This window comes from Lissotriton vulgaris, chromosome 1_1 (genome assembly GCF_964263255.1).
Source record: "Lissotriton vulgaris chromosome 1_1, aLisVul1.2, whole genome shotgun sequence".
NCBI lineage: Eukaryota > Metazoa > Chordata > Amphibia > Caudata > Salamandridae > Lissotriton > Lissotriton vulgaris.
The window spans coordinates 1,148,530,359-1,148,546,175 of record NC_141685.1 but is presented as its reverse complement, the minus strand read 5'-3'; positions in this window follow the sequence as shown (position 1 = coordinate 1,148,546,175).

Genomic DNA, 15,817 nt, shown 5'->3' with positions numbered 1-15,817 from the left:
CTTCAAGTCCATACCTGAATACAGCAGGTCTCAAAGAGACAGAACAAGTGCTACCTAGATGTGATCGAAAACAAGCATTTGCAATGCAATAGGTGTCGCATTTGTGGGAATTTAAGCTATTCGCATTGTAAATGACAATGCCTTTTATTTATCGGTTTTGATAATTAACACATAAAAAGGCATTGTCATTTACAATGCCAATAGCTCAAACTCTTGTACATGCGAGACGTATTACAATTTAAAGAAGCGTCCGCCATTGTCTTGGGCTGCTTGGAAAGTGTAAGAGCGTATGATGTGCTGAAAGTTGCTGGAAAGCATGTTGTGTCGCAGTAGGAGAAACTCATTAAAGAAAATAGTTCTTGCACAGTAAATCTTATTTAGTCTTTAACCGAAGTAAAAGGGACAGTCCTCATGGGAGGTTACAAGTGAAGACAAGGCGGCACTAAGGAGGGACTGAAAAGCCTATTGACTAATCAGAAGCCAGCATTTACAAAGTAAATGTAAATGTGAATGTAAATGTGTTGTATTTGTATAGCGCGAACAGTCACCCGTAAGTATCCCGGCGCTTGTACTCCTACCACAAGGGAACCCCTCCTGGCTTTTCCTTGTGGGGTTTCCACTCCTGGGCATCCCATGGTGAAACCAGGCATCCCTTGTGCATCGGGGGCCGTTGTGGAGACTAAGCAAGCTATTGCCCAGAGTTGCAGCGTGGGGCCCATGCTTAGATTCGGCACTGAGGCGAGAATATCCGGTCAGAGGAATTTAAGCCCGATCCCGCCGATGCGGGAATCGAACCCTGGTCCCTGGCCAGCGTTCTGCATCAAGGTCTGCCGCTCTAACCATTGAGCCACACTTCTCCACCATTGAGCCACACTTCTCCACATGACAAGCCAATGAAAAATATGGGCAGAGTGGGTGGAGCTTCAAGACCATACTCAAATACAGCATGCCTCGCAGAGCAGCACAGGCGCTGCCCAGGCTCGCCCTAAAAAGTTTGCTGGGGCTGGTGTCGATCTCCTGGGATGTTTTCACACCCTGTAATGGACGTTGGCAGTTCAAAGCCTCAGAAAGAGCTGGAAAACCACTATTTACAGTGGTTTTCAACTAGTTTTCCCTGCCACCGTGTGATATCGGCTCCTGACCGTGTGATGGGAGCCAATATCATGTGTTATATGGTGTCACCATGTGAGTTGCCAGTTATAGAGATGCAGATGAACTATTTCACTAAGATAGGAGGGAGAAAAAGTCTAACTGTCTAAAAGACATGTGATGGAGCAAGGTTTCGTACGCAAGAAACTTGCTTGGATTCAATCCTCTCAAATAACATGTAATAATGTAACCCACATGTTCCGTGGTAAACTAACAATTGCACTACACTACATTTACTTCATCTAGGGGAAGATTTTAAATGTGCTTTACTAACCAGTAATCAGAATGTCTTAATATGGCTGCCAAAGATGCGGGAATCTTCTGCGCATGCGCCTACTGCATCTACGTAGTATGACGTCTTTCGCGGGAAATCTTTGCAGCTGCGCAGTAGTATAAAAGATGGCTGCTTTGAACCTCACATGTTGATGCACATGGCTATGCTTAAACTAAACATTGCATATCTTACTAAACTGCTAATGCAATAGTTAAAATAAATTAAGGGAATTAGAGTAGGAATAAGTGGTATACAGTGCATTCATTTTTTTCGTATTCTAACATGTTTTTCTTTGACTTTGTTATTAGTTCGTATTTGGGCCTGGAGGGTGACTGAAATCTCCATCTTGCCTAGTTGTGCGCAAGCGCTTTGGACACTGTCAAACTTCGAGCTGTGACATTGAAACTCTGCCAAGTACAGTTGACCAGAAGAAGCGCCTGGGAACAGCACCTCTTTACCCGGAGAGGGGGAAGGAGAAAAAGCCATATTTGTATACAATGTATAAATCCTAATGTGAAATGCGGGTGGGAATTAAAACATGGGAAAGTAATTAAGGGGAGGGAACATAGAACATTAACCCTAAGAAAATTACATTACATTAGTATGGTGTGATGAGCTCTTTCCATCCCACTGTCCAATCACAAGTAGGGGATTCACGAATATTGAAACATTGGAGGGAGTTATATACACTGAGAATGGTATAACTAAGGTAGGCTCAGTCAGTTAGTCAGACTTGTCACAGACCTGTCACCGACCGATCACTGAAGCAGACGACGGCGGAGGCCACAGAGGTCAGACGCTGCTCGAGCACTCTGACAGAAGAATCGTGAAAGGAGAGATAGAGAAGAGTCTGAGAGATTGCTGAGCGAGAAGAATCTGTCCATCCAGAAGGGGAAGAATCGAGAAGAGTAGCACCAGAGAGGGATGCAACGCTGGTGTTGCACTTAGAAGAGGTTACATGTCTGTCCTGATCTGTTGGCTCCTGACTACTCAGGAATCCCTTTTCCAGCTCCTTGGCCAGGGGTTGGTCCTCACACCATTCTAGATAAATATAAATCTGTGTGGTATGTCCTTGTGCCATTTTCCTTTTCTATCCATCCCAGGGACCAACGTCATGAGATTTTATTAAGTCTTTATAGCTTCACTTAGATAATTATTTCTCCTTAAAAGATGGTGTTGACATGTATTGGTATTTGACTCACAAAATTATTGCATAAAGTTTTTAAAACTCTCCCGAGTCTGTGGTCATTTAAAGAAATAAAAGTAAATGTCATTACCTATTATGCTAACAACCTGATCTACCGACCAGAGGAAATTGAGAACTAAGGTGATAAGGTATAGGTAAGAATTGGTGCACATGTATAATTCACCATAAGGTAAAAATAAATTCTGATCTCCAGCGGTAATTATCAGCTTATTGTATGCGTGTTTATGGGCCCAGGTGAGTATGGTGTTTTAGAATAACCCAAGCTGGTAATCTCGCTGCATCACATGGACTGCAGAAAGTGGTGCTTAGGAAAGGACCAGGGTCTAAGATACACTCCACAGTCCACTGTCCGTCTCGAGCCCGTCGTAATATTTAATTCCACTGTGCCATGTTCACAAAATTGAAAAACGTTTAATTCTTAGTATTTACAACAAATTAATGTTTGCAAGCTCGGTAAAGCGAACAATTTTATTTTACAGCTCTAGATTACTACTACTACTATTTATGTGGGATTTTCGGTTACGAGCCTTTAGTAACGCCCCTTTTAAAAGATACACCCTTCCCAACCCTTTTTTCATCCAGTTCAACAGTGTAATGCCTTTGCTCCGCCCCCGCAAACATGGCTGTTTGTCACCCTCTCCTGTGAGAGAGTACCGCTCCCGACGGCACCGCAGACCCGTACGTGCTTGCCAGAGCACGTAATACACAAGTGTCACTCACTGCACCGATTCAGTGGGAAAGCGAGGCCTATACTGAGCCGCGGGACTCGAAGGAAAAACTGATGTAGGCGGGGAAGAAAACAGCAACCGCGTGTATACGTCACACGGGCAAGCCAAGCCGGGTGGTTCAAGGCGGTGAAAGGCACCAACTGAGATGCTTCAGGAATGGAGTCGTTCAGATACTAAAGCAGCGTTTTGGGAGAGGGGTGGTAAGGATTTTACTTACCGGCACCAGGCCGTTCACATTGGTCGCCAGGGTCAGGCCTCCATGACACCCTGGCGCGGGCACAGTGGATCGGTATAAATTTAACGAAAGTCCTTTATCGGTAAGCCACGAGCCCGCCCACTGAAGGAAGGAGAAAACCTGAAATTCAAAACAAGCCCAATTCACATTGAAAAGAAGCCCGGAACAAGCCTGGGCCTACCAAAAGTAGCCCAAAATAAGAACAGCCCCAACAAGGGTTGGAGGTGCTAAAAATGACCAAATAACTTACATATTTATATTAACAATATAAAACAATTATTTGCGACTATAAATTGACCTTAATTTTTCTAAAATGATATATCAGTATTCCAACCTGTCCATAATCGCACCGACCAGTAGGATTGTGTGGTATTTGCAGAAAATGTGAGTACCATTAAAACTTGGTATTTACTCAATGCAACAAATACAAGATAAGTACAGCAAATTCATGTCAGAGCTGTTTACACTATTCCTAAATGTTCTGAAAAGCCAACAGAGGTAGAATTGATGGGTCAAGAATACAAAGGGTTTCACAGAAATAAGAGTAGCAGCTCCTGGCCCTTCAAGAACTCCAAAACACAAACAAATGTGCAGTGTCGCCCCTGCCTTGCACTAGTGCATACATGCAAACATCTGGAAAGCAGATTCGAATTTTAAAATATGAAAAAATCCAGAGAATTTATTTTCTCCATTGACCTGTATCCATAGCTGCCAAGGTTTCAAATTGCCATGTGTGACATTTCATAATTTCTGTGAAATTAAGAGTGACATGTCAACTAGGAGTGACACTTTCTCGCGATTAAAAAAATGCAATGAAGACTTGGGAAACTTCTAAATAGCAGAACATTACAGCCATTTGAGCAACAAGAAACGCCAAGAAGTTATTAAATCTGCTGCAGAGCACCAGAAAGGGAAGAGCACTAACCCTAGTGCTCCCTCCTGAGTGAGCAGAGGAGCCTGCCTCAAGTTAGTCAACACAGCTGTGCCAGTCAGTGTGTTGCCGGCTGGGCCGGCAGAAAAACATCACTGACTAGTAAAGTACACACGTTTATTGCCAGCCAGTAGCAGGGCCCGCCCGTTCTGGCTGAAAAATCTGGAGGATGATGAGAGGACTCGAGGGCCTATAAGAATGAAGCGCAAGTCGTGACAATGGACCCCTGGCCCTCCCAGCTCCCACAGAATGAGAGAGAGCACTGAGAGCCCTGTCAAAAACTACACTCACCACCACCATCACTTAAGATCAATGTGAGTGCCTGCTGTGTGACAAGGCAACAAGGTTAGGTAACAACTGACACACTACGGTCACAGTGGTGGGCTGCCTCAGTGACCAAAGAAAGTAGTAATCGTACTTACTGTTGTGAACTTCTTCTGTACTAGTCTCGGACAGTCTAGTGACTGTGGCACTGGCAGGCACTACTGTCTCTCTGAGCGCCGCGGCGGTGGACCCAGCCAGACGTGGTCGGCAGCGGCCGCACAGCACTACATGCAGCACTCTCCTCACAGCGCCCAATGCCGCGCCACCATGATGATGAGACAGACAGTGCTGCAGGTCGATGCTAAGGTGCCCAGTCCCGCCGTCGTCCGGCAACGCCGGCCAGGTAATACTGCGCACTCAGCACAGAGCGCAGTCTTCCAGGTTAAATCCGGTCCACATGGAGGTCCGGCTGCCGCTTCTGACAGACCTTATTTTCTTCCTGCAAAGGACGTGAGGTCATTGATTCCCCCACACGGTACTGGCGCCACAGCTAACGGAATGACTGAGAGGGCAGGCCCGCTCGGGAATTTTGTTTCAAATATGCAGGCGGCCTGGCAGATAGATTGTAACACTGTAGCACTGTCAGAGCACAATCAAATCTTTTAAGTGTCTCCTGCTGGCAAGTCTGCGGGGAGCTGAGCAGCAGGCACACAGGTGTCAGAGGCACTGGCGCGCGCGCTATCACCCTGGCGTTACGTTGCCAGTTTCAGCCGGCGCTGTCAGCAGAGTGCAGTCAGTGGCTTTAAAATGCGTGACAATGCATTTCAGTGCGGTGATGCGGAACACCACATTGAAATGCGTGTCACGTCTGTTGCGAGATACTTGGCAGAACTGTGTATTGCAGTAAGGACAATTTCAGGATGGAGAATGTTTTTTGCCTTTGAGAATCAGGAGTCTCCCGCCTGAATCGGGTCTGTTGGCATGTATGCTAGTGTCTTGAAAGCCAAATGTGTTCGCCTGTTTAAATAGTGTAGGTTCGCCCAATGACCTGAGATCCCAAATAAATAGGCCGCCGGAAGGCCAGCTTCAGAGCAGGCCACATACAGATAACTATGTATGCTGTTTTGTGCTCCAACATGCGCAACAGAGCTTGAGCTACACATTTGCAATGAGGAAGGCAAGTTCTTCCACTCAGGATATGCCACAGTTAACTAGCAGCTCATGTGAGCAGTACGTTTTCTATAGCGGCCCTAGCCAATTCCTGCACAGTTAACAGTTTGTTTAATCAACACAGAAGGAGGTAATGGCATGGATGGCACGAGTTGGAAGAAAATAGATTTGTACATTTAGTTTACACCATGGGAAGAGGAAGAAACAATAGTCGACTGCAACCCAAGTGCCAGGTTCACTGAAGAGATCAAGAAGTTCTTGCCCATATTTGATACAGGTTCTCTGTCAAAATTATTGCAAAGGCTCAATTTGACCTTTTGGCTTCGAAACCAATACTCAAACCTATCTGGCTCTTGATGGTGTCTCCATGTCGTGCAAAGTAGGTCTCACCCATGCTTGTGTCGGAACTTTACTCACCTTCTAAACATTAGAACAGTAGCAGCTCATACAGTTCGCATATAGTGTCCACGCCAATAATGTGGCCCTCCTCCACAGCAGAGTGCAGAAGTCTTTTTGAGAGCATTGACTGTTTAAAAGACAAAATGATTAGGCTGTACATTGACAATTAAGTTCAGCAGGTGGCCCTTCCTCAACGATAGGTGGCCTTCCACTTCAGACCAAAAGGTGGAAGCCAAACACAAAACTGGTAGAGATCATTGAACTGGTGTAAGAGTCCACCCTTTAGTTTCTCCAATAGTGGTCACATGCAAATCTCCAAAAACAGATATGTGCGTACATGCATCTTCCAAGTATTGCCATCAAACTCAAACATCATTTGACACTGACTGGATAATTTATTATGGTGAATTGCTTCAAATCGTTGTCGAAAGTTTATCGGACTGCCAGATACTAACATTTGATACTGAATCCCCATTGTAGGCATATAAAAACAGTGTCAACTCACCTTAGACTTCGATGCTACAATCATGTGAGTCTTGGAATGTAGTGCAACAGAGGACTTCCAGAACGCCATCAGGGAAGATTTGACTGGATTGATGGTGTTTTTTTTTTAATGGCACACTGACAAACACCACTTCCATAGAGGAGTGCCACATTTGCTAAAGGGGAGTTTTTGAAAGACTGCAAAGCTGTGGCCTTACCCTGAACAAACAAGGAAGACAATGACACAAGAAGAAAGACTCGGGATAGACCCAGAGAGTAAAATCACTCTCTCTGAAGCAGTGGTGTAGAAGGATGCTATTGGCCCTGGTGCATGCAAGGAACAGCTCCCTTTGCTGATGTGACTGTAAAATGCAAGATTTATCATTGAGAAAACATGTCCCCCAGCAACATACTTTCAGTGCGAATCATTCTCCTGCTGGTATCTCGTGAGACTTTTTTTTATATATATATAAGTTGACCGCTTACTCAAAAAAAGTTCAAGAAATCGTAGAAAGTGAAATTTCACGTAACGCAAAAATCGGAAATATCTCGAAATTCACCAACATATTTAAAATGTCGCCCAGGCTGTGTGAAAATGTACTAGAAAGAGAGAGTAAAGGTAATACATAGACTGGAGAGGAGGGCGGTAGTTATACAAGCAGGGAAGGCAGAAAAATAGAAAGCATGCATGGCGGGGGTGGTGGGGCGGGGCGGGGGAGCGGACTCCTTTGAACTCTGAGGCAGGGGAGTGCATTCCTTTGAAGTCTGATGCCGAGGCCGATGGTGTTTGATGTGCACGCGCCTGGCAGCCTAAAGTAGTGTGTGGGCGCAGTGTACTAAAGCAGTGTGCCGCCGGATTTGTCAGCAGCGAGCACAGATGCTCTTCGAGGGTGGTGGCGAAGACCTAAAATAAAATAGGGAAAGCGTCTCCATGGACATCGATGTTTTACTTACAGATTGTATTCCCAGCCTAACATCATTTTTTTTAAACGTCATTATGTCACTCCCATACATGAGTGCAAAAAGCGAACCCCAGCGCCTTGACAACTGTAGGTGGAATGGCCGCTACACAAACATCTGGTAACATAGCAGCCAGGTCGTAGCCTGAGTTTGAGCTATAAACAGCAGAAGAGAGGATGATGGATGAAAGAGAGCTAGAGACTGCCCGAACAGAGAGTCTGCGGGGGAGGGACTTGGAGTAGAGAGGGAGAGCAAGAAAGGGGGAAAGAAGAGTAAAGAATCATTGAGAAAGCAAAGGGGGGTGAGGCACGGAGAAGGACTTAGAGGAGGACAGAGATTTAGGAATGACCGGACAATAGACTAGAAAGGCGGAGGGGGGCATCCCCACTCCCCAGAGAGTTGGCAGGACAAAGTCGGGTGATAACGGGTTGGGCGCGAAGCGGAGAGCTAGAGAGACAACAGCGAGATAAAGAGAGAAAGAGAAACTGGGACCGATAGAGGGCGAGATACGGGGCTTTTGCAGAGGAACAGCAACGAGTGACTTGAGCAGAGAGTGACAGACAGACGGGGACAGAGCAAACCAGGGAGGGACAGTGCAGAGAGATGACAACGGACTGCACGGATTTTAAATGAGGACGGGGAGCGAGAGGGCAAACACAGATAAAGAGAGAGGCGAAAAGGAATGAGAGAGATGGGTCTTGGCAGTGAGAACACAATGCAAGAGAGACAGCTAGAGAGGGGGAGAGAGAGGAGGACAGCTGGAGCGATGGAGAGAAAAGAGCGGCAAAGAAGGGCAACAGAGAGAGAGAGGCGGTAAAAGAGACCGGACAAGGCGCAAATACATCTTTACACTAACGTACCAAATAAATGGCAGACATACACGTGCAGTCTGAAGGTCGAAGGTTCGAACCTGAGTGCGCCTCCCAGCCTCTCATCCTTGTGAGGTCAGTAAACTTTGCACCATTCAGCTGAGTGAGAACTCCAAGCTCGCTTTTGAATACCAATAAATACTATTAAGTGAAAAAAACAAGAGGGTTCAAAAGAGATCATGCAATCCAAAGTGAAGAGAAAGGAGAGACTGCCAAGGAAGACAATGACACAAGAAGAAAGACTCGGGATAGACCCAGAGAGTAAAATCACTCTCTCCGAAGCAGTGGTGTAGAAGGATGCCATTGGCCCTGGTGCACGCAAGGAACAGCTCCCTTTGCTGATGCGGCAGTAAAATGCAACATTTATCCTTGAGAAAACATGTCCCCCAGCAACACACTGAGAAAGAGTGGGGGGAGCACGAGCCGACAAAAGAGTGGGGGAGGGGATACTCGAGCCGACGAAAGAGTGGGGGAGGGGATACTCGAGCCGACGAAAGAGTGGGGGAGGGGATACTCGAGCCGACGAAAGAGTGGGGGAAAAAAGCACTAGCAGACGAAAGTGTGGGGAAAAAAATGCACGATCTGACGAGAGAGTGGAGAGAGATAATAAAGTAACAGACAGAGAGAATAAAGTAAAGCGTGAACCAGCCAGAGAGAGAATAAAGTAAAGCATGAGCCAGCCAGAGAGAACTAAGTAAAGCGCGAGCCAGTGAAAGAGAGAAAAAAAAGTAACGCTGGAGCCAGCGAGAAAAAAAAGTAACTCGGAAGCCAAAAAGAGAGGGGGGAAAAAAGTAACCGCCAGAGAGAGAGACACAAAAGTAAAGCTTGAGCCAGAGCGAGACAAAAGCAAAGTGGGGGCTGGAGAGAGACAGACACAAAAGTAATGCGTGAACGAGATGCACAGAGAGAGATTCACACAAAAGTAAAGCTTAAGCCAGTGAGACAAAACAATAGTTTGAAGATAAAGCATGAGAGAGGGATGGATGAGAGAAAGAGAGAGACAGAGAAACACACACAACGGTACAGCGTGACCCAGAGGTGGAGGGGCTAAAATACAGTATGGGGTTAGCAAAAGTGAGAAGAAAGTAAGACAGTAAAGGATGTGCCAGAGAGAAAAAAAAGTTATGCATGACCCAAAGAGAGAGAAAAAAGCGGGAGCCAGAGGAAACAAGCATTAGAAATGCAATAGGTCTCGCAGCATTAGAGTTAGTGCTTTTAGAATTGTTTATGGGTTTTTTTGTAAATCTTTAGCATGAGGTTGAGGGTGAGTGAGGGTGAGGGGTTGAGGGTGAGTGAGGGTGAGTGAGGGGTTGAGGGTGAGGGTGAGTGAGGGTGAGTGAGGGGTTGAGGGTGAGTGAGGGGTTGAGGGTGAGTGAGGGGTTGAGGGTGAGTGAGGGTGAGGGGTTGAGGGTGAGTGAGGGTGAGGGGTTGAGGGTGAGTGAGGGTGAGGGGTTGAGGGTGGGTGAGGGGTTGAGGGTGGGTGAGGGGTTGAGGGTGAGTGAGGGTGAGGGTGAGTGAGGGGTTGAGGGTGAGGGTGAGTGAGGGTGAGGGTGAGTGAGGGGTTGAGGGTGAGTGAGGGTGAGTGAGGGGTTGAGGGTGAGTGAGGGTGAGTGAGGGGTTGAGGGTGAGTGAGGGTGAGGGGTTGAGGGTGGGTGAGGAGTTGAGGGTGAGTGAGGGTGAGTGAGGGGTTGAGGGTGAGTGAGGGGTTGAGGGTGAGTGAGGGTGAGGGGTTGAGGGTGGGTGAGGAGTTGAGGGTGAGTGAGGGGTTGAGGGTGAGTGAGGGTGAGTGAGGGGTTGAGGGTGAGTGAGGGGTTGAGGGTGAGTGAGGGGTTGAGGGTGAGTGAGGGTGAGTGAGGGGTTGAGGGTGAGGGGTTGAGGGTGAGGGGTTGAGGGTGGGTGAGGGGTTGAGGGTGGGTGAGGGGTTGAGGGTGGGTGAGGGTGAGGGGTTGAGGGTGAGTGTGAGTGAGGGTGAGTGAGGGTGAGTGAGGGGTTGAGGGTGAGTGAGGGGTTGAGGGTGAGTGAGGGTGAGTGAGGGGTTGAGGGTGAGTGAGGGTGAGTGAGGGGTTGAGGGTGAGTGAGGGTGAGGGGTTGAGGGTGGGTGAGGGGTTGAGGGTGGGTGAGGGTGAGTGAGGGGTTGAGGGTGAGTGAGGGTGAGTGAGGGGTTGAGGGTGAGTGAGGGTGAGGGGTTGAGGGTGGGTGAGGGGTTGAGGGTGGGTGAGGGTGAGGGGTTGAGGGTGGGTGAGGGTGAGTGAGTGTGAGTGAGGGTTTGAGGGTGAGGGTGAGTGAGGGTGAGTGAGGGGTTGAGGGTGAGTGAGGGTGAGTGAGGGGTTGAGGGTGAGTGAGGGTGAGTGAGGGGTTGAGGGTGAGTGAGGGTGAGTGAGGGGTTGAGGGTGAGTGAGGGTGAGGGGTTGAGGGTGGGTGAGGGGTTGAGGGTGGGTGAGGGTGAGGGGTTGAGGGTGAGTGAGGGTGAGTGAGGGGTTGAGGGTGAGGGTGAGTGAGGGGTTGAGGGTGAGGGTGAGTGAGGGTGAGTGAGGGTGAGTGAGGGTGAGGGTGAGTGAGGGTGAGTGAGGGTGAGTGTGGGTGAGTGTGGGTGAGGGATTGAGGGTGAGGGGTTGAGGTTCTGTCATCAGACTTTGACCCAGAGCAGGAGTCAGAAATGCAGAAAACAAAGAAAGCAAAAATGGCAAACCCTGCACGATTGAGATCGTCACAGGAGTGGAAGGAAGAGGCGTGAGGTAGAATCCAGAGTAAGCAGCCTTGGTATTAAGCAGCGATCTCTTAAGAAAAACTTTTGGAGTTACACTTTCAATTTTTATAATCAAATTAAGCACTGGGGTTAGATAGATGTGTGTGTGGGCCGAAGGGCGTTATGTTGCGATGGCCTTGCATGACGTGCAGATAAATCAGTTGTGTTTAATCATCTGTGGGCTGTCTGACGTGTTCTGGCGTTTGTTTGATGTTGGGCTGCTGATGTGTCACATGGGCGGGCAGGCCAGTGTCTCACAGTGGATTCTGCTTGTATATCCGGGTTTTCCTTTGTGTTGTTGGGGGTGGCTTTACATGGCACTGGGAGGTATTTGCATTGAGCGGCTGCCTGGACGGACAAAAGGTGGTGCTTAGCGGGACAACGAATGCTGCCTTCTCTTTTGTTTTGGTGCGGTCATGTATGATGGGGTCCGCCTGAAATGACGTTGTTAGGGACGTGTGTACAGCATCGGTGAATCGACTACCATGGTTGAAGATCTGGAAGGCTTTCCTTCTCTGACGCTGGTTCTGGTCTCTGTGGCGGCTCCCTGTCCCTCGGAGCGAAACAAACAAGGCATCTTTGTGCTTTTTCCCTTGACCCAGTAAGCGCAGCACGGCTTATTATGGCGGACTTAAATGGCGCTCTGGATTGAGGTATTGAGAGCAGAGGGGGAGGGGCGGGGGGACCTTATGCAAGATCCGGATTCGTTGTAGGTGCAATTGGCGTTGGAAGCAGAAAGGAAAGATTGTTGATGCCTTCTGGTTAAGGGCCCCATCAGGATGTGTTTGGGTGGTGAACATGGAGGAAGTGCCGCCCGAGCATGAATACGTGTTACTGGGTATTCTGTTTACCACTGTGCCATGCCGTTCTGAATCTGTCCCTAATCTGTCGTCAAATGTTCTAACAGGGGGTTATACTGGGGGTTGAATAACAAGACGGACGGACAGAAGAGAGGGGAGGGGGGAGGAGAAATGCGACACGGAGGGAAGGGGAGGGGGCGGAGCGGGGAGGGGCGGAGAGCAGAGGGGGAGGGGCGGGGGGACCTTATGCAAGATCCGGATTCGTTGTAGGTGCAATTGGCGTTGGAAGCAGAAAGGAAAGATTGTTGATGCCTTCTGGTTAAGGGCCCCATCAGGATGTGTTTGGGTGGTGAACATGGAGGAAGTGCCGCCCGAGCATGAATACGTGTTACTGGGTATTCTGTTTACCACTGTGCCATGCCGTTCTGAATCTGTCCCTAATCTGTCGTCAAATGTTCTAACAGGGGGTTATACTGGGGGTTGAATAACAAGACGGACGGACGGAAGAGAGGGGAGGGGGGAGGAGAAATGCGACACGGAGGGAAGGGGAGGGGGCGGAGCGGGGAGGGGGCGGAGAGGTGCGGGGAGGAGAAATGCGACACGGCGGGAGGGGGCGGAGCGGGTAAACAAACGCGGACGTGCACGCGCCCGTGACTTTTAAGGTCAATGCGCATGCGCATAAGCTTAATGCGCATGCGCATTGACCTTAAAAGTCACGGGCACTGCAAGGAATCGCCACGATTCCTTGCAAGTTAGATAAAGAGTCGATGAGCCCCTATAGTCTCGCTTGCTCGATGCGCATGCGCATCGACAGGCGAGACCTAATGGTGGGGGAAAGCACGACGAATGAGTGGGGGAAAAAAGCACTAAGAAAGAGTGGTGGGGAAAAAGCACTAAGAAAGAGTGGATGAAAAAAGTGCACTGAGAAAGAGTGGGGGGAGCACGAGCCGACGAAAGAGTGGGGGAGGGGATACTCGATCCAACGAAAGTGTGGGGGAAAAAAAGCTCGAGCCGACAAGAGTGGGGGGAAAAAAGCACTAGCCGACGAAAGAGTGGGGGAAAAATGCCCCATCCGACGAAAAAAGCATGAGTCGGAGAAGAAAGTAAAATGTGAGCCATAGAAAGATAGGAAATAGGTAACGAGGCATCTAGAAAAAAAAAGCTCTCGGCATTGCTGTGGCAGGGGCGGGGGAGTGCATTCCTTTCAAGTCTGATGCGGGGCGGGGAGCGGCAGCCTTTGAAGTCTGATGCCGAGGCACAGACAAATGGTGGTGTGTGATTTGGATGGCGATTTGCACGCGCCTAGCTCACAGGAACTGTACTCGATCCGCAGCTAGGTAGACTTTTCAGACCGCTTACTATAATCTTGCCTATTCAATCCATACGTGATAGACTAGGCGAAACCTAAAAAAAGAAATGTGAATTATTACAGGCAGACACCAATATTTTTTTGGTGCAGGAATCCACCAAAGAGGTTGCACTAGACCCAGCCAAAATGGCAGACATGAAAACGACACCAGCCTCAAAGTTTTTTTAAAAGCCAGAAGCTTTTTTGGCATGGTGAAAAATTGCTGCATTTTCGTAAAGAAGTTCATGTCACTTACTGAACCCTTAGGAGAACTCACAAAATAAGCTTGCATATGGCATGGGGGAGAGGATCAAGCAAAAACAATCTAAACCAGAAAAGAAAAGTTATCGAAAGAGACTACTTTCAAATATTTTGGCTGTGAAAAAGAAACCAAACTGTCAGTGGATGTTGGTCTTATGAGATTGAAAGCAAGCCCGTCTTAGAAACTGGCAGGTGGCAAATTGCCTGTGGCGTTCATAATTCAAGCGATAAGCTCACATAGCAAAAGAGGCTGCTGTCATCTATTGGGGCTGTTGTCATTTCCTTCTGTTCCTTTAGGGCCAACCTTTCAGAGTAATCTCAAGTCACAAGCCCCTGATTCTGTTCAAGGGATCATCCTGTTAGCCTCCACCTAGGATAAAGAAAATATGCTCCTACTTCAGGAATACTCCTTCATGGTACACCATCAGTCAACGTCATTGGCCAATTACAAACCGGAAGGAGATTAAAGCAACAAAAACTGAACAGTACATCAAGTTTTCTCTGGTTAAAACAACAAGACCAAAATCTTGGTATCTAGAAGACATTCAAGATACCACTCTTCTGGAGGAAGTTCTGCAATTTGCCATACAAGTAGTCCAACAAAATAATTTAAAGCTAATTTAAGGGAACCTATCTAGCCACGCTCAACTAACTCTTAAATCACCACAGCATGTGCAGCATAATGTAACTGTAACCCAAGAAGGGTGCCCAATAACAGTAAACAACTGGTCATTCCCAGAGTTCCACATCAGTAAGTAGTTCAGGTGACCTGTGTGGGAGCTCAAAGGAGTAGTGAGACTGAAGATTTACCTGCACGAGAAATTCTGGCCTCCATAGGTACGTGCCAATGCTGCTGTCAGAGCCCTTCCTGATGGATGACGTAGGGTACTTGTTACTGGCTACTATTACAAGTATCTGGACATAGAAATAATGAACTCCACACTACCAATTGTGACTTAATCCTACGGATCGAATAAAATCATGGTTCATCATTGAATTTTCAAAGAACTCCAAGCAAATAATTAGCATCTGTTCCAAAGCATGGATATCTGAATATTTGCCATTGATGGAGGTCAAGCATTTAAAAATATCTTCCAGATGGCTTCAAGACAAGGTGAGGACAAACGAGTCATGAAAACTATTGGTTAAAACATATTGCACAAGCTGCTGGTCACAACATTGAGTGGGCCCTCAGCGGATGCATCATGCTACTGTGAAATGAGCACTCATTCATCTGTGTCAGGGAAGATTACTTCTGGATGTGATCCCTAACAATTCTTCTTGGTTTCCGCAATCTCTGGCTGATGAGGGGACCCTGATAGAAAGCAATTGAGAAATGAGAACTACAGTACTAAGTGACGTACAAGGCTGTCAAAAATTGTGCCGGGCAATGTGATGCTACTTAAAGTGAATGCTTAAGCAGCAAGTTTCGATTAACATTTGAGATTTTTCTGTGGACAGTAATCAGCGTGAAGGGAAACATGAAAAAAGCAATGAGACTGATATGCAATGTGTTATGCTTCTGAAAATTCAAATTACATTAAGTTTCTGATTGAGATGATGGGTCAGTTTTGAATGACTCACTCCAATTTTTAGTGACCAGAATGGCAACTTCAACAGCCCAGAATGTAGTTGGAGTTTTTCTGATATTGTCCATGAGTTCTTACGTACATGCAGGCTGAGGGAAGAGAGACTCAAGTTTGAGTGCTGTTTAAGCTGACATGTATAAGATTGCGGTGACTTGGATGTCAAGTTATCCAAGGTACAATCTGCGAGACAAGCCTCAGCCATCTCACTGATATAAAGCCTTTTTCTAGTAATAGTCTATTGTATGTTTTGCGCTTGTTAAAACATGTTGGGGGCAACGCAGTGTCACGCCTGCAAGGCAGTGTTATCTTGAATGCCAACGGTTTTCTCCCCTTTAAATAGTGTGATGGTCTCTCCCAAAGACGCGAGGTCCTAAATAAACAGGCCTGATGACCAGTTTGAGAGC